The sequence below is a fragment of the Macaca fascicularis genome, chromosome 1 (genome assembly GCF_037993035.2).
Source record: "Macaca fascicularis isolate 582-1 chromosome 1, T2T-MFA8v1.1".
NCBI classification, from domain to species: Eukaryota; Metazoa; Chordata; class Mammalia; order Primates; family Cercopithecidae; genus Macaca; species Macaca fascicularis.
This window is the reverse complement of record NC_088375.1, coordinates 76,756,201-76,778,141: the sequence shown is the minus strand read 5'-3', so window position 1 is coordinate 76,778,141 and position 21,941 is coordinate 76,756,201. Positions and strand designations below refer to the sequence as shown.

At 37.2% G+C, this 21,941-nt stretch overlaps 1 long non-coding RNA gene across 1 annotated transcript; it reads left to right on the top strand.

Moving 5' to 3' along the window:
- Positions 1-15,055: 15,055 nt before the first annotated feature.
- LOC123572416 (uncharacterized) lies at positions 15,056-21,347 on the top strand. Its single transcript, XR_006696972.2, has 5 exons — positions 15,056-15,077; positions 15,266-15,292; positions 17,917-17,962; positions 18,773-18,856; positions 21,089-21,347. It is a non-coding gene; the product is annotated as an uncharacterized lncRNA (long non-coding RNA).
- The last annotated feature ends 594 nt before the right edge of the window (positions 21,348-21,941 follow it).

Here is a 21,941-nt window from a genome sequence, read left to right as displayed (position 1 = left end):
TTTATGACCCAAACCTCAGCATCACACAATATACCCAAGCAACAAACCTGCACATGTACCCCTGGAATCTAAAATAAATGTTGAAAAATAAAGAATTTGAGCAACAAACCTGCACATGTACCCCTGGAATCCAAAACAAATGTTGAAAAAAAAAAAAAAAGCATTTAATCAAGACAATATCTGTACAACCTAGAGTGTTTGATTTACATGCAAATATATTGGTTCCCAGACCTACTAATCAGAATTTTCAAAGATGGGAATTGGGAATTTGAATTTCTAACGAATTTTCCAGGTGGTTTCCAATTAGCTATGAAGTTTGAGAGCTACAGTTACACACAGCACTCAAAGCATAGTCAACATTCAGTAAATGCCTGCTAATTAGGAATTGATTACAAATGTTTACAGATTTTTCACCTGAGCTTTGGATGAGAATTAATTGCTTCTCTTAGTGTCCAGTAGTGTATATCTACGATTTCTCAGTCTTGGATTCAAAAGTTCTTTGCTTTGGTTTGCAGTCTCTGCTGTATCTATGTACATTTTATTCACAATCGTTAAAGATCAGAGAGCTTTATTATAGTTGTGAAAGGAGCTTGCAGCTTATTAAGTGCAAATGACCCCTACAATATATTAGGTCCAAGGTATTTACAAACATCACTGTTTGGCTATTTTTTAACACCTCTAAAAAGACAAATAGTAAACTCTCAGGAGTTTCTATCATCCATTCTTTTTATTGTGGGTTTTGTTTTTTTCATAGTTCGGCTCCAGATTTTGTTCCAGTCCATAATCAGAAAGGTAATTGACTGGTTATATTTTTTTCATACGGGATTTTCCTCCGTCTGTCTCTATATGGAGGGGAGCAAAAGGGCAAATGAACATTGGATTCCATGCATATGTGTTCATCCTTACTGAATAAAATAATTTTTAATTTTCTTAAACGTTTATCTGTTCTGATTTCCTTATCCTTGCAGACAGTAAATTCATTGGCCCAGTACATGTTTATTGTGCTCACCTAGCTTGAAAAAATTATTCAGTCTGTCATTTGCTCTCCTTTGCCATCAAAGCACCATACCCACCAAGAGATGCAGAGCCAGGGAGCAAACCTTTGGACATGTGTATTTGCCGCAACCTTTGATAAAATCTTCACAAGACCTGTCCACTTTTCTGCTGCAAGAATGTTCTAAATGCATTTAGTGTAAATCATTTCCTTGTCTAATTTGGTACTGAAGGTGAAGTAAAAGAAAAAACCTTTTAATGCATAGACTATATGTTAATAATGATAAAAGATGTAATCTCAAAATTCTCCAGATTGCTTTTGAAAGAAATCCATAAAGATCAAATGATCAGTTGCTGGGTGTGGTGGCTCACACCTGTAATCCCAGGAAGGCTGAGATGGGACAATCACTTGAGCTCAGGAGTTTAAGACCAGTCTAGGCAACATGGCAAAATCCCACCTCTACAGAAAATACAAGAATCAGCCAAGTGTGGTGGTGTGCACCTGTAATCCCAGCTACTTGGGAGCCTGAGGTGGAAGGATGTCTTGAGCCCAGGAGGCAGAGGTTGGAGTGAGCCTTGATCATACTGCTTCATTGCAGCCTTGGTGACAGAGCCAGACTCTATCTCAAAATGAAATGAAATGAAATAAAATAGGCTGGTCTCAAACTGCTGAGCTCAAGTGATCTGTCCACCTTGGCCTTCCTGTGATTACAGGTGTGAGCCACTGTGCTCACCAACTGATCATTACATCTTTATGGTTTTCTTCCAAAAGCAATCTGAAGAATTTTGGGATTACATCTCTTATCGTTATTAAGATATAGCGTATGCATTAAATAGTTTCTTCTTCTACTGTGTGTGTATATGTGTTTGTGTATGTGTGTGTGTGTTTAAATATGGATGATAAAAAACAGCCATAGCAGCTCAGTGATGTTTGTAAATACCTTGGACCTAAATACATACCTAACTAGGGTAGGAAATTTATCCCCAAAAGTGAGAATAATCAGTCCAATTCTACATGTCCTTTGTTTAAGAGGCTACAGTGTTTGAAGTTTATATTGTAGCAAGTTTTACAAGTTTCCTTGTCAAATCAAGTGGATACAATGTAATTATTCTGTCATTCCAAAAATCTCTCCAGGTGACCTTAGGTTATTTCCTAAGGCCTCTAACCTATTTGTTTAGGGATCATCAGTTCTAATAAAAATTGTGTTCGGGGAAATCTGGATGATTGCTACATAGCATTTGAACTGGGTTCAAAGACACTTCCATCCTCCTCTTTAGATTCTTCCATTTGTTCTTTCTACTCCTTCACTAATCTCGGGATTTTTTCATATGTAAAATGAAGATAATAGTTGTGGCAATCTCCTTAGGGAATTTGTAAATATTAATTTGTTAATCAGTCAAAGTACTTTGAGATCTTAGAAGAAAGAGGTTTTCTAGATAAAGTAAAAAGATAGCATCATAATTTGTGTGACTTCCTGCTTTATGGGTAGGATGATCCTCTTTTGAAAAGGTCACAGAAATGGCCCACAGGCATGTAGGATGACAACAATCTAATCTTCTCTATTGCACAGCTCTCTATCCTGACACCATTGTTCCCTGTTTCCTGGCTTTCTACCGGCACAAGCCTTAAACATTGAGCAACCTTCTGGCTTGGAGAAAAACTAAGTGCATATTTGCCTATATTCCAAAACCAAGATGACGTATACTTCCAATTAAACAGATGTGGTCAGCCGTTGATCCGACCCAGAGGAGAAGAAAGTCAATGCATCCAAAACAACAATGAGTAGGAAATAGGGGAGAGCAAAGGTGAGTGGATGCACCGCGTTTCTCGTTTCCCATCATTGTGTTTCCTTTCCCCTTACTTGTCCAAATTTCCCCTTTTTCCCTGTAAGAAAATTTTCCAAGATTTTTTTTCCTCCTGGCTTTCTTTGCATGGACATAAGCAAAGGTATGTCCAGGGTTAGCAAATCTTTCCCATTACCTTCCAAACACTGACAGTTGAGCAGGAATTTTGAATGATGCTCAATATGTACTGCCAATTTCAATAATTCAGTGACTTAAAGATCCACTGGTAGACTCTCCAGGCTCCTGGGTGTTTCTCTTTGTGCTTCTGGTTGTTCCCTGCTTATATGACAGCCATTTCATTCAAAATTTCCAAACAAATTTACAGAACCATGGAATGATTAAGTTGAGTGGGGATGCAGAGTCCACACTCCAAACTCCCTCTCTTCTGTATTCTAAACAAAAATCCCCTCCACAGCATCTCTGGAGAATTTCATCCAGCCTCAAGTCAGACAACTCCAAGCATTTCTTTAAAAAAGCATGTGTCTGGCACTAATGATCAGAAAGTTCTTCCTTACCCTGAGCCAGAATCTGCCTTCCTGTGCTTTCTACTCTTATTTAGTTTTCCCCTTTAGAGTAATATGAAATAAATAGTATCCCCTTTCATAGTCTTTCTCTCCTAATTCTTTCCTGGTCTGTGTTAGGCTGCTTTAGTTCTTTAACTGTCTCTCTGTGTGAGGTCCAGCGTACTATCGAGCTATGGCATAATTGACTCATATTGAACTTGTGTTAACCACAAGGCCTCGTCTTTTCCATATAAATTGTTGTTAATCCCCCTCTTCCTCATGTCACACCTATCCAGATGATTTTTGGAGGCTAAGTGGGAGGGCTTTATTGTATCCCCATCAAATTTTATTCTGTTAATTTGAATGTATGATTCAAAAACGCTTTCCAGTCTTGATCTAACTTAGCTATTCCTACCTCCTTTGAGTCATTCAGAGTTGAGATCTGCTGTCTAAATAGTTTTCCAATAGCTGGTGAAAATCTGAAGAAAGAGAGCCCAGGCACATGTGAGGGCAAATCTCCTCTGAGGGAGTGTAGCAGCAGCTTCAGGGCTTGGCTCACGTTCCTTCAAATCCATTTCCATTTTCCTACCCACTGACCACAAGGGTGCTTTCCCATTCTCATCCAGCAACCATTTTTTTTTTTTTTTTTTTCTGGAGGGCTGCCTCAGATGGTTAGAGCCACGTTGCCTATGCTCATGGAGAGCCTTTCTGGGAATCAATGGTTTCCTGAGGGCAGCCCTTAACCAGTGACTGTTGGGTACCCTAGGTAGAAACACTCCAACTCTCTTTTAACTAATAATTCTGAGGTGTAACCGCTACTATAATCAGATGTCTCCTGCGGGATTCAGTCAGGGTAGCCTCTATAAGTCTTTCCAGGAAACATACCCAAGGGCTTGGCCTCCCAGTGTGAATGTGTGTGCATGTGTGTGTGTGTGTTTATGCATTACATATAAAATCAATGTCCATCCCCAAATTCTATTTGTGTGTAACGGCTCCTATATACACATATAGGAGTGTGTGTGAACATATATATTATTACATGTAATGATATATATAATTATATATAAATACATATTAAATATTATAAAATTATATTATCTAATATATTATAAATTATATAACATACAAATTTAAAATGTTTTTATAAATATATAATTATATATCATATTGTATATAATATATAATTTATAAGTATATGTAATGTATTTATAAATATAATATATACTATCATGTAATATATAATAGTATATATTATAGCATATATAGTATATTATACTATTATATAAGTACATAATGTAGTATAGTATATATTATGTATAAAATACATATTATAGTATTATATATACTATGTCTAAATAGATCAAGCTATAAAAGAAATAGGTTATACTAAGTGCAAAATATATATATGTACTTATATACATGCACAAAAACAGATAATATATATACTTCTATAAATTTTTGCAGTTAGTATAATCTGTCTATCTATATGTATATATTGCACTTAGTATAATCTATTTCTTTCATACCTTGATCTGTTTATTATACCAGTTTATACTGAGAGAAGAATATCTGGTAGAGGAAGTTCTTTTCTCATCTACATTCTTTTAGTCACAGTAATATAGATGTCTTCTCAATTGGCAGATTATTCTCCTTATTAAAGAATTGAACAAAAGTAGAATAAATAAATTGTGACTTTTTATTTAGTGCTTAATATTATAGTATATGCCCCTATTATTGTCTCCTTTATGATTGTTTTTTGCTCTGGATATAACTTTAAAGGACATTTTGACTATTGTTACAAACTGAAGTCATTCAGGAATATATCATTTCTGACTACTTTTACCGTCATGTGATAGGTGAAATGTCCATCAGAGCAAGTATCTAAGAAATTCCAGGTGTTTATCAGGATAAAGTGGTAGGAAGTTGTGTGGCTATTTGTATTATAATTCTCTATTTCTACTTGCATGTGCTCTGTATTAAGAATGTGCAAGTAGTTAACTCCAAAGTGCAGTGTTAACTCCTTCATCTGTCTAGCACGTTTACCAGAATTAACTTAGGGAAAGCTTTTCTATTGTCCTATGCTAGCTCTGAGTCCAGTATTTATCATTTTAGTTTTGTCTTTAATAGATAAAATCAGAAGCCTCCCATTTGGTCCTCAGACTTTTTTTTATTCAATGAATCTAAGTATGCTTTCTATTGCTCTTCCTATTTCTAGATGATGTCTCCTCTATTTTTAAAAATTACTTATTATCTTGTGGGATCATATTAATAAAAGTAAACAACTTCAATTTTGTAAATATAGGTATAAATATACGTATACATATATACATGGATAACTAAATAAGTTTTATATCTGTGATCTCTATTGTATTCAGACTCATAGTGGTAATATGTTATTTTCATCTTGTTTCAATCAAATTTAATTTTATCAGATAATAGGACTCTAGGCCATAATAATATTTCAGATAAAATCTCATTCAATCCCATACTTTTGTAGATGCAGAAATTTAGAATAAACATTTACATAACTTACTAAAGTTCACAGAGTTAGGTATATTAAGTAGTCTACACTTAAAATGCTGGTTTCCTGTCAAATATTGTTAATTTATCACATTGCTCATCCCACTCATCACCCAAGGAAGCAGGTAGTCATGAGAAGGAAAAATGAAGAAAAAGAAAATCAATTATTTTATCTTCCTGGTTATAAAGATACTGAAACATAGAGCTATAAGAAAATAAATATTTTAACTGAATTCAGGAATTGCCCAGTGATTTTCAGTATTCATACAAAACTTGCCCTTTATTAGGTTAAGGAATAAATTGAAAATGGCGATATATCTTAGAATTAAAACATTTGCATTTTATATGCACAAGCAGCACCAGAGTAGCAATATTATGATTCCAGAAGCACTAGGTTGAGCATGAATGTGTTTGTCATATTCTGTTTCTCTTAGCTCCTTTTTGTTGAATTGGCAAATTAACCAACCATCAGAGAAAAAACAGGTCTGAATGCATGGGGAAAGCTGCTTGCTCAAGCTTGTCAAAATGCATATTTTAAAAATATTCAATAATTCACTTTGAAAAATGCTCTGGAACCTAAACCCAGCATCAGTGAGCTGTAGCAGACGCACTCGGTGGTGACTTGTAAAGGTTAGTAGAAGACATGGACGTAATTCAAAGAAAAGAGAGACTTTTCTTTTTTAGTGGAGGGAATGAAGAATAAATTTTAGAAAGATGTATCATTTATGTTGAATTTGTAAGGACAAACATTCAGTGTTCATGCCCAGGCTTGGGCTGAGCCCCAGAAACCAGACTGGTCTAATGGCAATCCAAGCACCATAATTAGGCCGAGAAAAAAATAAAAGAAGAATATCCTTTTTTTTTTTTTTTTTTTCCTATTTCCAGGTGACCTGACACACTGTGTATGCTTGAATTCCCCCACTGATCTCAATAACATGTATGTCTTTTTGTTTTCAACTAATGAGTGGAATAGCCTGACAACACTCCAAGTTGTTTCTCACATTTCCACTGGGTATTTTTCCAAAACCTTTGCATGTATTTATTCGTCAAATATATTTAACACAATAGAGTGTTTTTCTATCTAAAAATACTATAGTGAATCTTTTTGATCACCAAGAGTAATTCATATATGTATGCTTTAGCTAAAAATTTTTCAGTGTAGAGTTAGTTTGAAAGTTACTCAACTTCAATCCAGTGGGATTATTTTTAACCCACTTAGAGATTACTAGTGGAGCAACTAATGTAAGGGAACCGAAATACAAATGGCAAAGAGCAAATATGATTTCTACTCTAAGAGAGATAAACATCTACTAATGCATGAACAGATCTCAGTTGATATCAAAGAGGTTGTGAACAATGTTAGTTTCATCTCATTAGTTAAGGAAAAAATTAAAGAGGAGAGGGGATAAAGTCCTGTTTTTTCTACTTGGTTGGGAGATGATCATCAACATTGGCTTTAATCTTTGCTAATCAACTTTTCTAGCCACTGAATAGAGAGGGAAGGAGGGTTTGTTAGTGATTTGAGTTAGTGATTTGAGTGACTGAGCATTTGTTAGTGATTTGAATGATTCTCAATCTGGAATCAACTCAGTTTTTTCTACTGCCTGACGTATCGGCAAATCATTTTTATGAGCCCTTATATGATTCATTGAGCCATTTGGGGAGGGTCAGAGGGCAAGAGTGCCATTTACCAGAGCAGGTTTAAGTTGGGGAAGGCAAGGTCAGAGGGGAAGAGAGACCCTCATTACTCCAGGAAGATTCTGGGGCTAGCTCTGCGCCTGCCCAATTGTGTTAAGCTCACACTGGGTGTTTGTTAACACAAAGCACTAAGCTGCAGGTGTTCTGCACTCTACAGAGTCTTCAAAGATCAGCCTCAAATGTTTCTGTTACTATAAAGAGGATTAAAAGGATTTAAAAACATAGCAGGCCTGTCCAACTGCAAACATATTTGCCAACATTTGCCAAGAGGGAGGAAAAGGGGGTAAGTTATACCACTAGAAGTCCTAGTAGTTGGGGAAAATACACTTTTTATTTTTATTTTTTATTTTTTTTATTTCTCTCTCTTTTTTTTCCTTTAGTAGCCTGAATGGGGAACTGTAGCACTTTCAACTGGAACTCATTAAGAATTCATGGGGCAGAAAATGTAAGGGGTTCTGGAAAGAGACTTTGAAAGTCCAGAAATGAGCTATAAGTAAACTGCTGCTAATATTCATCTTTTTCTCTGATTTTTTAAATATGCATATTACACCAGAATGCAAACGTGGAATAAAACAGTTGATTTTTTTTACTTGAAAGCCTAGTTTACGTTAAGAGACACATTGACATTTATGGACTTACTTAGCATGTACAGGTATCATAACAGTCATTATACCTTCTCGAAAGACACTTTTGTTATCCCGTATGGGTTGCAGATATTGACCAACATCACCTGCAGGTGAAAGTATGAAGGCCAGGCATCTGGAATCATTGTTAAGGTACTATTATTACTACTTATTGTTAATGGTTTTTAACATGAATTTCCAATTTCTTTGCTTTCAACTTAGCCTCCGTTCAATAGCCTGCCTTTAGTAGTACTGGTTCCTCTACAGAGAACATTGATTTTCAATGAGGTCCAGTGAAGAGGCAGAAAACTGAGTCAGCTGTGTAACCTTAGATAGCTCAAATACCTTTTCTGACTTTAGCTTCTTCGTTGATTGAATGGGGGTTATAATAATCCTCCTATGAATCTATCCACTTCATAAGACTTGACATTTTTATTATAGGAATAAGGCTGAAACTAAAGATGATTTCTTAGCATGTGTTTATAGATAAGATGTGAAGGCACACACAAGCACACACACACACACCACACACACACATGCTCATATCTCCCATTTGCATTACACCAACTCCCCAATTTCTAGGGTAATATTATACAAATTTGCTTGTTTAATGGAATTTGCTTCTGGAGGACATTGGAGAAAACTTTCATTTGAGTATTTTAAAATCACATAAGGTATGTTGCAGAATTCCTGACATGGGCTCATGGACACTGCAGACCCATAGACAGGCCTCAGGGGTCCTCCCCCCAGGAACTGCATGCAGACATTCAGTGTGCAATACATGCATTTTTGTGGAAAGAAGTTCTATAGCTTTTATCAATTCTTGAAGGGGTCTGCAGCCTTGAAAATATTTAATAACCACTCTTCTACAAGCTCTAAGAATGTAATGCAGTGGATGAGCCCAGAGCTTGTCTCTCCAAAGAGACAGATAGCTTTTGTCTGATTTGATGGCTCTCTTTTACTTCTCTTTCCTCCATTCCATCATCTGTACAGAAGGTATAAAATAATACATGTTTAAAAATGAAATTAAATAATGCACTTTTAACACAGCTTTTGGTAATGCTTAGCAAGTATTAGCTATTGTTTCAATAGGTAAATATTGGCACCCTGAGAGGCAGGAGGGGTGTATTAATACATTCTCATGCTGCTAATAAAGACACACCCAAGATTGGGTAATTTATAAAGAAAAGAGGTTTAGTGGACTCACAGTTCCACATGGCTTAGGAGGCCTCACAATCATGGTGGAAGGCTAAGGGAGAGCGAAGGCATGTCTTACATGGTGGCAGGCCAGAGAGCTTGTTCAGGGGAACACGCCTTTATAAAACCATCAGTCTAATTAGACTTATTCATTGTCAGGAGAACAGCACAGGAAAACCCACCCCACCACCCCACCCACCGATTCAATTACTTCTCATTGGGTACTTCCCATGACATGTGGGGATTAATACAATTCAAAGTGCAATTTGGGTGGGGACACAGATCCAAACCATATCAAGGGGCATGCATTGATGAACTTGCCTTTGATGAACTTGCCTTTGAATAACTTGAAAAAACAGATACATTAATATGAAACAGTAAAATAACAGTGATGAGGATCTGTGGAAAATTTCAAATAAATGATGCAGGTAATTTTACATGTGTTCAGCTTGAGGAGGAATCTGTGTAAGTTGAGATATGAAGAATAGATGAAGAGTACTGAGCAGCATATCAGGAGTCTGAGGAGGCGTGAGCTGGCTTCAAGTTGAGAAGCACCCAGAGATACATGTGGTCAGATAGGTCGAAGCAAGATTATTGAGAGTCCAGCACGGCATGGTGTGGAGTTCAAATTTGACCCGTAGGGGATAGTAGCCTTAGGTTATTTTGAGCAGAAAAATTACATAATGAAAACAATATATTTGGAAGTATTAATTTGGCATATGTGGGCAGGATGGAGTAGTGTGAGGAAGGACTGGAGTCACGAGCGAGCTGGGAGCCATGGCAATAACCAAGGTGTGAAGTGATGAGGGCCTGCCCCAGGATGGGAATATTTGTGGAAGGTGTATGGGGACATTGTATCCACCTTAATTGCTTATTTGCTACAATTTCAGCTTCCAACCACAGTTTGCCTTGGCTATGAAACCTTCCTGACTCTGAAAATACTCATTCCAGTCTTCCAACAGTGAAAGGGAGCAAGGAAGAAAGGTGGGAAGGAAAGAGGGGAAGGAAAGAGGGAGGGAGGAAGAGAATTCTTGGAGCAGGCAGATTGGGCTTCTGGTGTGAAGACGGGGTTTTAAGCAACAGTAGTTTCAGGGAAATAAGGAGAAAAAGAGGCATAGATGTTCATTTGAATTTATTTAATTCAGGAGTAACTTCCTTTAAAAGAACCAATATCACTGCAGAATGAGTGACTTTAATCTCCTACTTACACCAGAAAGGACCATAAGATGCAGAGAAGAGGCATTACGCTTCTCGTTGGGCTGCAGGACCACCTAAACTTGGGCTTTCAAACTTTTTTGACCATCAGCCCATAATAAAAAAATTAATTTTGCATTACAATCAAACACATACAATGATGAATATAAACATAGTTGAAATAAGTGTTTTATAGAACATTTCTACTCTGACTACTTATGATACACTTTTTTCCTAATCTATTTATTTTGAGTTTTACAAAAGTTGGTTGTGGCTACTTCAGATGATTTCCTGAACAATTCATGGATCACAAACTGCTTTTTACAAACCACAGACTCCTCAGAACCAGGGACATCACATTAGGATCTTCAGATTCATGGATTCACAGGCACAGGGGAATGTTTTACTTCTGTTCCCTACTCACCAGCACCACCCAAGCCTTTCTCCTCTCTGAAGTGTCATGAACTGACAATAAGTGGAGGCAGTTGCTCTAGTAAGTTTAAAACTCAGTTTCAGAATATGATCTCAGATTCAGAGCCTGCGTGCAAACCTTTTGGCAGTGCCAACTCATTCACTGGCTTGATGGCCCTCACTTGGGACACAAGCCCACACACAAAGATCCATCAACAAACATTGCTCCTAATGAGTCCTGAACCCCGACACAATGACCACAATTGGTGTAGACATTTTAATGTCTTGGGCTAGCTCCTTGTATTATCCTTGGCTCCAGTGGACCAAGGCACACATAGTAACATTCTTTACCTGTAGTTAGCTGTAATTTCAAACTAGGTGGAATTCTTTCCTACCTTTGAAACCACAAAATAAAATCAAAGAAATAGGATCCTTTGCAAACTGTGGCTCTGCATTGATGAGGAGGGGTGAAAGGTAAGCACACGGCTTCAGATTGAAAATAACTTTTAAAATGTCTGATTTTAATCATGGGTCCAAATTATCTGGGCACACAGTGGTCATTAAAGCCTCTTGTCTAGAAGTCCCTCATGTGTGTATATGCATAGCTGTGATTTAGCATTCTGGCTGAACAGTCAGTAGGACATCAAAGCACAGAAGGAAAAGTGAATGAAGGCAATGAAAATCAATCTGGTTTAAGAGGATTGGCTCTTTCTATGCACTCAGCTAGTTATCACTATTCTGGAAAGAAAAATGTAGAGTGTCAATTCTAGGAGGCATAAATCAAAATAGGATACACAATTACTCCCACTTATGTGCTCACCTGGTTAAAAAAGAAAAAAGATTACATATGTATACTTGTGCCATGTTGCTGCACATGTACCCTACAACTTAAAGTATAATAATAATAAATAAAAAAAAAAAAAAAAAAGAAAAAAGATTAAAGTAAGAATAACTCTGGTAGAATGAACTCTAGTATTCCTCACTGTCCATTCTTCTTCCTTTTGGAACACTGGTTAACTTATAACCTGATTTTGAATATTCCCCTGGATAGTTGAGTCTATGTAGTAGACAGTGTTGAGTATTTTGGTGGGCCCCTGGTTTCCTTTACAGTTTAAAAATTGGATAGATATGTTGTCTGCTCAATCTTCAAGTAAAGCTCCTAATTAAATGGTTCTAGAACTGTGGTGCATTAACCCCCTGAAAGGAAGTCAATGGATACAATTTTAAATTTTTATGGAAAATTTTGTGTGTACAGGTACACCTCATTTTACTGTACTTCACTTTATTCTGTTTTGTAGATGTTGTTTTTTCACAAATTGAAGGTTTGTAGCAACCGTGAATTGAGCAAATCTATCAGTGCCATTTTTCCAATAGCATGGGCTCACTTTTTGTCTCTGTGTCACATTATGGTAATTCTTACAATATCTCAAATTTTTATTATTATTGCATCTATTATGGTTATCTACGATAAACGATTTTTGATATTACTATTGTAGTTGTTTGGGGGCACCATGAACTGTGCCCACATAAGATTGGGCACAGATTAAGCAAACTTAATCAATAAATGCTGTGAGTGTTCTGACTGCTCCACTGACCGGCTGTTCCCCTGTCTCTCTTCCTCTCCTTGGGTCTTCCTATTCTCTAAGACACAACAGCATTGAAATTAGGCCGACTAATAACCCTAAACAACTTCTAAGTGTTCATATGAAAGAAATAGTTGAACATCTCTCACATTAAATCAAAAGCTAGAATTGTTTATGCTTAGCAAGGAAGGCATGTTGAAAGCCAACATCATCTAAAAGTTAGGCCTCTTGCACCAAACCAACTAGCTAAGTTGTGAACACAAAGTAAAAGACCTTGAAGGGTCCAGTGAACACAAGAATGATAAGAAAGTAAAAATAGCCTGATTGCTGATATTGGGAAAAGTTTTGGTGGTCCAGATAGAATATCAGCCAGCCATGACATTCCCTTAAGCCAAAACCTAATCCAGAGCGAGTCCTTCACTCTATTCAATTCTATGAGGGCTGAGAGAGGTGAGGGAGCTTCAGAAGAAGAGTTGGAAGCAAGCAGAGGTTGGTTCTTGAGGCTTAAGGAAAATGCCATCTCTGTAACATAAAAGCAGCAAGTGCTGACACAGAAGCTGCAGCAAGTTATCCAGACAATTTGACTAAGATGAAGGTGGATACACTAAACAACAGATTTTCAATGTCAGCAAAACAGCCTTCTATTGAAAGAAGATGACATATAGGACTTTCCTAGCAGAAGAGACGTTAATGCCTGGCTTCAAACCTTCAAAGGACAGGCTGACTTTAATGCAGCTGGTGACTTTAAGTTGAAGCTAATGCTCATTTAGCATTCTAAAAATTCAAGAGTCCTTAAGAATTATGCTAAATTTATTCTTCCTGTGATCTGTAAAAGTAATAACAAAGCCTTGACGACAGCTTATCAGTCTACAGCATAGTTTACTGAATATTTTAAGCCTGTTCTTGAGACCTACTATTCAGAAAAAAAGATTCCTTTCAATATATTACTTCTCATTGACATTGTGCCTAGTGACCTAAGATCTCACATGAAGATGTACAAGGATATGAATGTTGTTTTCATGCCTGCTAACACAATGTGCATTCTAAAGCCAACAGATCAAGGAATAATTTTAACTTTCAAGTTTCATCATTTAAAAGATACATTTTGTAAGATCATAGCTGCCATAGGTAGTGATTCCTCTGATAGATCTAAGCCAAGTAAATTGAAAACCTTGTAGAAAGGATTGACCATTCTAGATGTCATTAAGAACATTTGTATTTATAGGAGGTCAGAATAACAACATTAACAGAGTTTGGAAGAAGCTGATTACAACCCTCAGGGATGACTTTGAGAGATTAAAGTGCTGGGTGCCTGGATGATATTTCAGATACGAAGGGAAACAACAGTTAGCTACTTACCATTTTCTTCTTTTATTCAAGGCGGATGGAGACTAGGGAAGATTTATTGCTTACTAAGTTAAGTGATGTGTGTAGGGATTCACACTGGAGAAAACCGGAGGGAGATAAATGCTGCCACAGAAGAATGGGCATTCTGTGTGGCTGAGAGGCAGGAGGCAGAATGGATCCAGAGTGGCCAGAGGCTGCATAGACGAGAATTCCCAGGGGAAAGGAGAGAAGTGGGGAGCTGAGACTAGGAGAAGAACATTAATGGATAATGGGGGGAGCACAGAGATGGCCAGTAGGTGCTAGATAGGCTTCTCCTGTGTAATGTACATGCACCTCTCTTCAATAATTCCCCATTAAATTTGATTAAACATTTTATTTCTCATTGTGGAGTTAAATTTATTTTAGGAATGCATCAAAGTTCAGTCTTAAGGCACAAGGCAAAGACTGAGTACACAGCCTGAGACCTATGACATCAGGGTTACAAGTGTGAGGTAGCATATCTGGTAGCTGTGGATACTAAGTGGAAAGTGGAAGAGTAGCCAAGGTTGGATCTTCTAAGAAATATGTGGCTCCTTCAGAGAGCAATGGGTCTGGCTTTGTATTTCTGAAAGACAACTCTTACCTCTTGTGTTGTTACACTACTGTGAAACTCTCTGGTTTCTCTAAGTAAAAAAGAAACTCCTGTCTCTATTCGCTGGTCTTAAGAAAGTCAACATCTGGCTTGGTTTGTGACCAGCCTTCCGTGATCTTTCCTGAGTTGAGGTTTTTCCTCTCAGTCATTTGACAATTTGAGACACTGATGATGCTGTTTCATTTTTCTGGTTTAAGGAATGGTTCCAGATTAAGATTCCACAGTTGTCAGGGATGCTATTGTACTCTATTATCCTTTATCAGCTAGTGTATGCATTTGACAGCTACCCAGTTAGCTCTGATGAGGTGTCTAGAATCCTACCGAAGATAGGGCACATTACCATACTGCGTATTTTAAGCTGGAGGAAACTGAGAAAACTGCGGAAACAGAAAGTTACCTCTGACCTTCTCTCTTAAAGACCCTCCTGTGACAGGTGTCCTGCTCAATACACAGAGGGAAGGATTTACAAAGACTGGCCAAGAAGAATCTGGAGAAAGTCTTTTCTAAGTTCTCCCCAGTTTACTGATACTAGGTCATACCTCCTTTTTGTTTAATTATACCTTTACAGGACTATCTATTCTTCATCAAACCTAAGCATAAACATATAGTTTTCCCTGGGTCTTCATTTCTGAAAGTTGTCATGTCACGTAAAACTTATATTAAGCTTATATTAAATAAATCTGCCACACTTTTATCTTGTTAATCTATATTTTGTTGTAGAAGTCTCAGTCATGAACCTAATGGTGGGTAAGTAAAAAAGATATTATTTTCTTCCTTACAGCTAAAAGCAACTCAGAGTCACACTCTTTTCTGCATAACTGCCCTCAACTAAAGAGAATGTGCTTGGCCCAGAAGGCTGCATTCCCCAGACTTTGGCCAATCTTTGACTGACATGGGGTGCAGAAGTCTAGCCCCTCTAACTCAAAGTATGACCAGCTCTGCGGTACAGCTTGTGCTCCAGAGCTCCTAGGGGGTCAGAATGTAGCAAGTCACCACTTGAAACTAGGTGTTTGGCTTCTCTCCCCTTCCATTTCTTTTTCCCTTACCCTCCTTCTCTTGAGACCACTCCCCTAATAAATCACATAAACAGAACGTCTGTCTTAGGCTTTGCTTCCGGGGAGCTCTACCCAAGACAATAGTTGAATCCAATCCCAAAGTATCAGTTGAATTCAAATGAACCTTTAGTCTTGATGTTCTCATTTTCAGATAATGGAAAATCTTTATTCATTCAAATATTCAAGTGGGAAAACATGAGTCATTCTGGATTCTTACAACTCATATCGAGTTACCAAATTCTGTTCATTTCCCCTCAAAAAATACTTCAGACATCCACACATCTCCATACTGTGCTCTTAGTTCAAGCCTCCATAATCTCTCATCTCTGAAATAGACTTTGTGCCTCCAGATATGTTCTCTATACTACAATCATAGTAGCAATTCAGATTTTAGTGCATGCTTATTAAAATCCTTCAGAGACTCAGTATTGTCTATAGCAGTGGTTCTCAGTGGAGTTTATTCAAAGCTTCACGAAGTGAGATATAGTCAAAGCAGATATGAAAATCCAGGTGTCTTCCAGTAAGCAGATATCTTAGAGACATTTGTAACAATGCAAAATAATAACACTCCTTCCTAAACTTTTCTTGTTTTGGAGGACATACAGTTATTTTTCCGAGAAGTATTTTATCTCTGTTTGTATATAATTTATTATTTTAAAAATAAGTTAATAAATGTTTCTTTAAAATGCATATTTCTCAGGTTTAAATTATAGTATTATGAAATAATAGCTGTGACTCATATAAACAAAAGCTCTTTAGGGTTCTTAATACTTTTTAAGTTTGTAAAGAGATTTTGAGATGGAAATGTTTGTGAACCACTGGCTTACACAATTAAGTAAAAAATACCTAGAATGTCATCCAAGATTAGCCAGGACTTCAATCTTGCCATTCTCTTCATCCTCCTCTCTTGCCACTTTCTGCCTTTACTCTATATTTTGGTGTAATAGATGCTTTGGTAGCTGCAAACCCTCTGCCCCACACCCCTTAAGCCTGAGCATTCATTCTCTCAGCTGCTTGGAGTACTGGCTTCTGGTAAATCTCAGATGAATTCCTTTCTGGGAATCCCTCAGTCATAGCATGCAGTCTCAACCAGGGTTTACCCTCCCTGGCTTAGGACGGCCTGAATTCACTTACTTGTCAAGGCAAGAATACAAAGGCAGCATAATTTATGCACACGTATGTTTATTGCAGCACTATTCACAATAGCAAAGACTTGGAATCAACCCAAATGTCCATCAGTGACAGACTGGATTAAGAAAATGTGGCACATATACACCATGGAACACTATGCAGCCATAAAAAAGGATGAGTTTGAGTCCTTTGTAGGGACTTGGATGCAGCTGGAATCCATCATTCTTAGCAAACTATCACAAGAACAGAAAACCAAACACCGCATGTTCTCACTCATAGGTGGGAACTGAACAATGAGATCACTCGGACTCAGGAAGGGGAACATCACACACCGGGGCCTATCATGGGGAGGGGGGAGGGGGGAGGGATTGCATTGGGAGTTATACCTGATGTAAATGACGAGTTGATGGGTGCAGCACAGCAACATGGCACAAGTATACATATGTAACAAACCTGCACGTTATGCACATGTACCCTACAACTTAAAGTATAATAATAATAAATAAATTAAAAATAAATAAATAAATAAAATCACTTAAAAAAAAAAAAAAAAAAAAAAAAGAATACAAAGGCCTGGATCATTTGCATCAATTTGGGATGCTGACTTTGTAGGACCATTCCAGCTGCAGAGAGCCCCTTAAGCTTGGCCAAGGCCTCTGCTGCAACTGTGTCTCACTTTTCCCTCATTCAATCCTAAATCCTTGCTGTCTCACAGGTGATTTTCCCAGAGCTCCACTCAATAAACCTCTGCCTCAGAGGTGAACCCCTGCCTCAGTCTGTTACCCAGGGAATCATCCCATAAACTTCTGGTGACTCTGAACTGTTTATAAATCCCTGGACATTCCATTCTCTTTCATTCCTCCTCATGTTGTTTCCTTTACCTGACTACATCCTTTAACCTAGATATCTAGATAAGATCTACATAACCTAGATCTCAATACTCAGCTCAAATACTGTCTCTTCCAGAAGGTCTTTCAGGAGGGCTGCATGCCCCTAATTTTTTCCTCTGCAGCAATTTGTTCCTCACTCTGTCAAAGACATATCATATTACATTGAAGTAATCTGTCTCCTCAACTAGCCTGGATGTCATAATGTCCAGGGCTTGTGCCTGATTCATTGTATGTCATTCATATGGCCTTCCTTGGAGAAGACACTCAGTAATCCTATATTAACCTCATTTTTGAGGCTTGAAAAGTGGAGTACAGCTTCTGCATTTCTATACAACATTGAGGTCAGTAAAGAAGCCTTGGGTGGCCTTTCAGTTGCTGTTGGTTATGAAAATATTCTGCATTTAGAAGACATTTAACCTGGTCTGTGCCAGAAGATAAAATTTCTCTGAATCATAAGTCAGGGTTCTTGAGAACTATAAGAAACTATTGAGCCAGATTTATTGAGCACCGGGGCAAAACTTGGGAATACGAAGAGAACCTACTGGTGTGAGAAACCAGCTGAAGAAGAGGATTTGCATCTTGTAGCAATATGGTTATCCTACAGCAGCAAAATTTAATGGGTGTTTCAAGAGTCTCAGAAACCTTCCTGTAAGGGATCCCTAAATTATCAGGAAGTGCTCCTGGGAGACCTCAAAGTTTCCATATGATGGTATGTGTCGGCCAACGATGTGTTCATGGCCAATATCTTAACTACATCTTTTTGAGAGACCCTGAGCCACATCCAACCAGCTAAGCAACTCCTGAATTCCAAAGTTTTAAGGCAGTTTTTGTTACACAGCAATAGATAACTAACACATGTATTTAGTAAAATAAGTGAAATCTATTTCCATCATGTGCTTTAAGATTCAACCAAAAATATGGATTGTCTAATATAACATCACATCTTTTGTGAAGTGTTTCAAAATAAATTATCTTATTCACATTGTATAACTTTATTATGGGTGTATAATTAACCTGATTTTTACATAGTAGAAAGCTAGGTCTCAAAGAGGTAAGGTGAGTTAACCATGGTTTCACATCTAGAAAGTGAAGAAGTCAGAACTCACGCCCAGTTCTCACTGACCAGAAATCCCATTTTCTTCTTGCTGCAGTTTTAAAGGATAGGTGAAAGCAGAAGAGCCATAGCAGAAGGCTCCAGGCGCTCAGTTACTGCTAGATCTTTACCATCCTGCATGGTACACTCATTATGTTAAACCTTGATTGAAAATATGACATCACTGAATAATTTATATTTCTTTATGTTTGATCTAATTTTTCCAGAATTCCTTTTTTTTTTTTTTTTTTCCCCCGAGACGGAGTCTTCTTCTGTCACCCAGATTGGAGAGCAGTGGTGTGATCTCAGCTCCCTGCAACCTCCACTTCCTGGGTTCAAGCAATTCTCCTATCTCAGCCTCCTGAGCAGCTAGGATTACAGGCACCTGCCACTGCACCGGGCTAATTTTTTTGTATTTTTAGTAGAGACAAGATTTCACCACGTTGGCCAGGCTGGTCTCGATCTTCTGACCTCGTGATGCGCCTGCCTCGGCCTCCCAAAGTACTGGAATTACAGACGTGAGCCAACGCACCCAGCCCAGAATTCTTGTTTAGACAAAATATCAAGTGAAAAATCCACATATTGATTCTGGCTATTGTGAAGAAATAGGCTTTGTGAAAGTCAGTTTGAAAACTATGATTATGTTTTTTATCTGGGTATTCAGACAGAAGAATAATGAAGATTATACTTCTTTTTATACTTCTCTCTACAGAATCACAGAACAACAAATAAAATGCCAAATTAAGGCATAAGCCATATTTCATGTTTATCCCTGTATCCCGAATACCGAATTCCATGTCTGGTCTATGTTAGATAATTAATAAGTAAATGTTGATTATTATAAGATGTGATAGACAGGCAGCTTTATAAAACAAATAGAATTTTGCCTTCCAGCCAACGTTGGTTAAAGATATATATACAGCTGTATAGAAAGAAATGCGTGCATCTGACACAAAATAATTCAAACATGAACACATTTCTTGATGGAGATTATTCAAGTTTTATACAATAGTACTAGTGAATGGTGTCTGAACCTCATTATATTTAGTTATATTAACGAAAAAGCTGTTACATTAAAGAAAATAGTGAGATATCACTCTTTCATTTTATCCAAGGAATATGTGGCATTTTTCATGCCTCATATTGGACGAAATTACTTGCTTTCCACATTTATTCACTATTAGTATTTTGCCATTTGGGGTAACATTATCGTTTTGATGAAGATAAGTATTTCATGTAGGAACATTTAAACAAGTTGAATTGCAGTCCACTTAAATATTATACTTGTTTGCTTCATGAATACTTAATAATTACTTCATTATAAAAAGCAAGCCCCAGTGTCTTTTACTAAGTTAAGGTAGAGAAGCTAGCAGAGTTTAGATTGTATGCTTAAGGGTTATAATCATTCTGATTGTTCTTTCACTCTTTTCCACTATAGTCTATCACCTGTCAAATTCTATTTGGAATACAGGGACTTTTTGTTGTTGTTGAGAAGAAAGAAAAAACAGAATTGTTTAGCTTAATATTCTACTTCCAGTGACTCAAATTGGTATCACCGTATTTGACAATGATGACATGATTTCTGTTCTCTTTGAGGAATTTCAGCTCACACAATTTGACATTGCAGAACCAGGCCCTACCAAAAGGATCCCATTCACTGAAAAATAAGGCAGCAGGAAATTTCAACAAAACAACCAGTGTTGTATGCTTAAAGAAATGTATAGAAAGACAGTAAGATAGTTCTGTGCTAACAGTTGCTTAATTTCTGGTCTTTCAGGGAAAAAAAAAATGACAAATAGTTTTTCCATGTAGTTAGAGGGTCTGAAGAGGTCACTTTGCTTAATTTAGGCCACTTAGTCTTCTTCGATACTGAAGATGAAAACTCGGAGCCACACTGCCTTAGTTAAAATTCTAGTTCTAACTAGTGTGTGATATTCAGCAAGTTGCCTAACTTATCTGTGCCCTTGTCCTTAACAGTAAGATGAGGTTAATAATAGTATTTATTTCAGTAAAAGTATAATGAGGATTAAATAAACCAATGCTTACTAAGTGCTTATAATAGAGCCTGACACATAGTAAGTGCTCTGCCAAATTTAGCTCCCATTCATTTATTCAACAGTAATTTTATTATCATTTTTCTTGTATAATTCTACCACAGTGTCTGTAACTCATGGAACTAACAGCAATAACTCTTTCACAGAAGGTATTTTCTCACATTGAATATGGTCACACCAAGGCTTCAGATTGCCATATGGGTTACCATCTAAAAAAGAAATTTATAATACATTCTCATAGAATTTCTCAAGAGGTCACGGAGAAAATTCCTCTCAAGTCCATATGATTGATAAAAACATATTTCTTTTCTTCTCTGCAGCCTCTTTTACTTATGGCTAGATTCCCACTAACAAATATTAGATAAGAAACACTATCTGAATCACAAGAACAGAGAGGTTAAGAAAAGTAGTTTTGCTCACTCCTTCCATGTGGTGAAACATCTACTAATGCAATACTCCAGTCCTCTCTCTATCCTTACTCACTTGAAAATGCAGTGGTTTGATTTGTAAAGGTAAATAAACAGATGTATTATTTTGCATGTGTCTACATTACACTTGATATTTGAAATCTGCTGTCAACTCTTTGCCTCAGTAGTCTGCCAGTTGTACTTAGTAAGTGGGTAGCAGAGAGTCCAAGTCAAAGGATCTACAAGATTCTTTCATTTCATTTCAAAGATGGAAAATGACAGACACTAAAGCTCACAGAAGGCAAGTAATTCTCTCAAGACTAAAGAACATATATATTAATAATGCATTAAAATAATATTCCTTGCATTTTGGTTATAAGTATACTCTCCGAATTGACTGTTTTAGTTTTTTATGCAGGAAGCAAACTTAACCATTTATTCAACTTATTCCCCATAAGCATCTGTTTTTACATCTGCAAAGCAGGGGTGTTCATGGAAAATAGTAAATGAAAAGACAATAATCTGTGTGAAGTGCTTAGTAGTTTGTACTACATAGCAAATCCTTGATTAATGGTTGTCACTATCATTATCAGAAATCTCATGGTCATTATTAGCACGACAGAGGCAATACCACGTGCAAAGGAATATACCAAAAAACACAGAACTTCTGGAGACCGGAAAATTGTTGGTTGGTGATATGGTTTGGCTGTGTCCCCACCCAAATCTCACCTTGAACTGTAATAATCCCCACGTGTCAAGGGTGGGG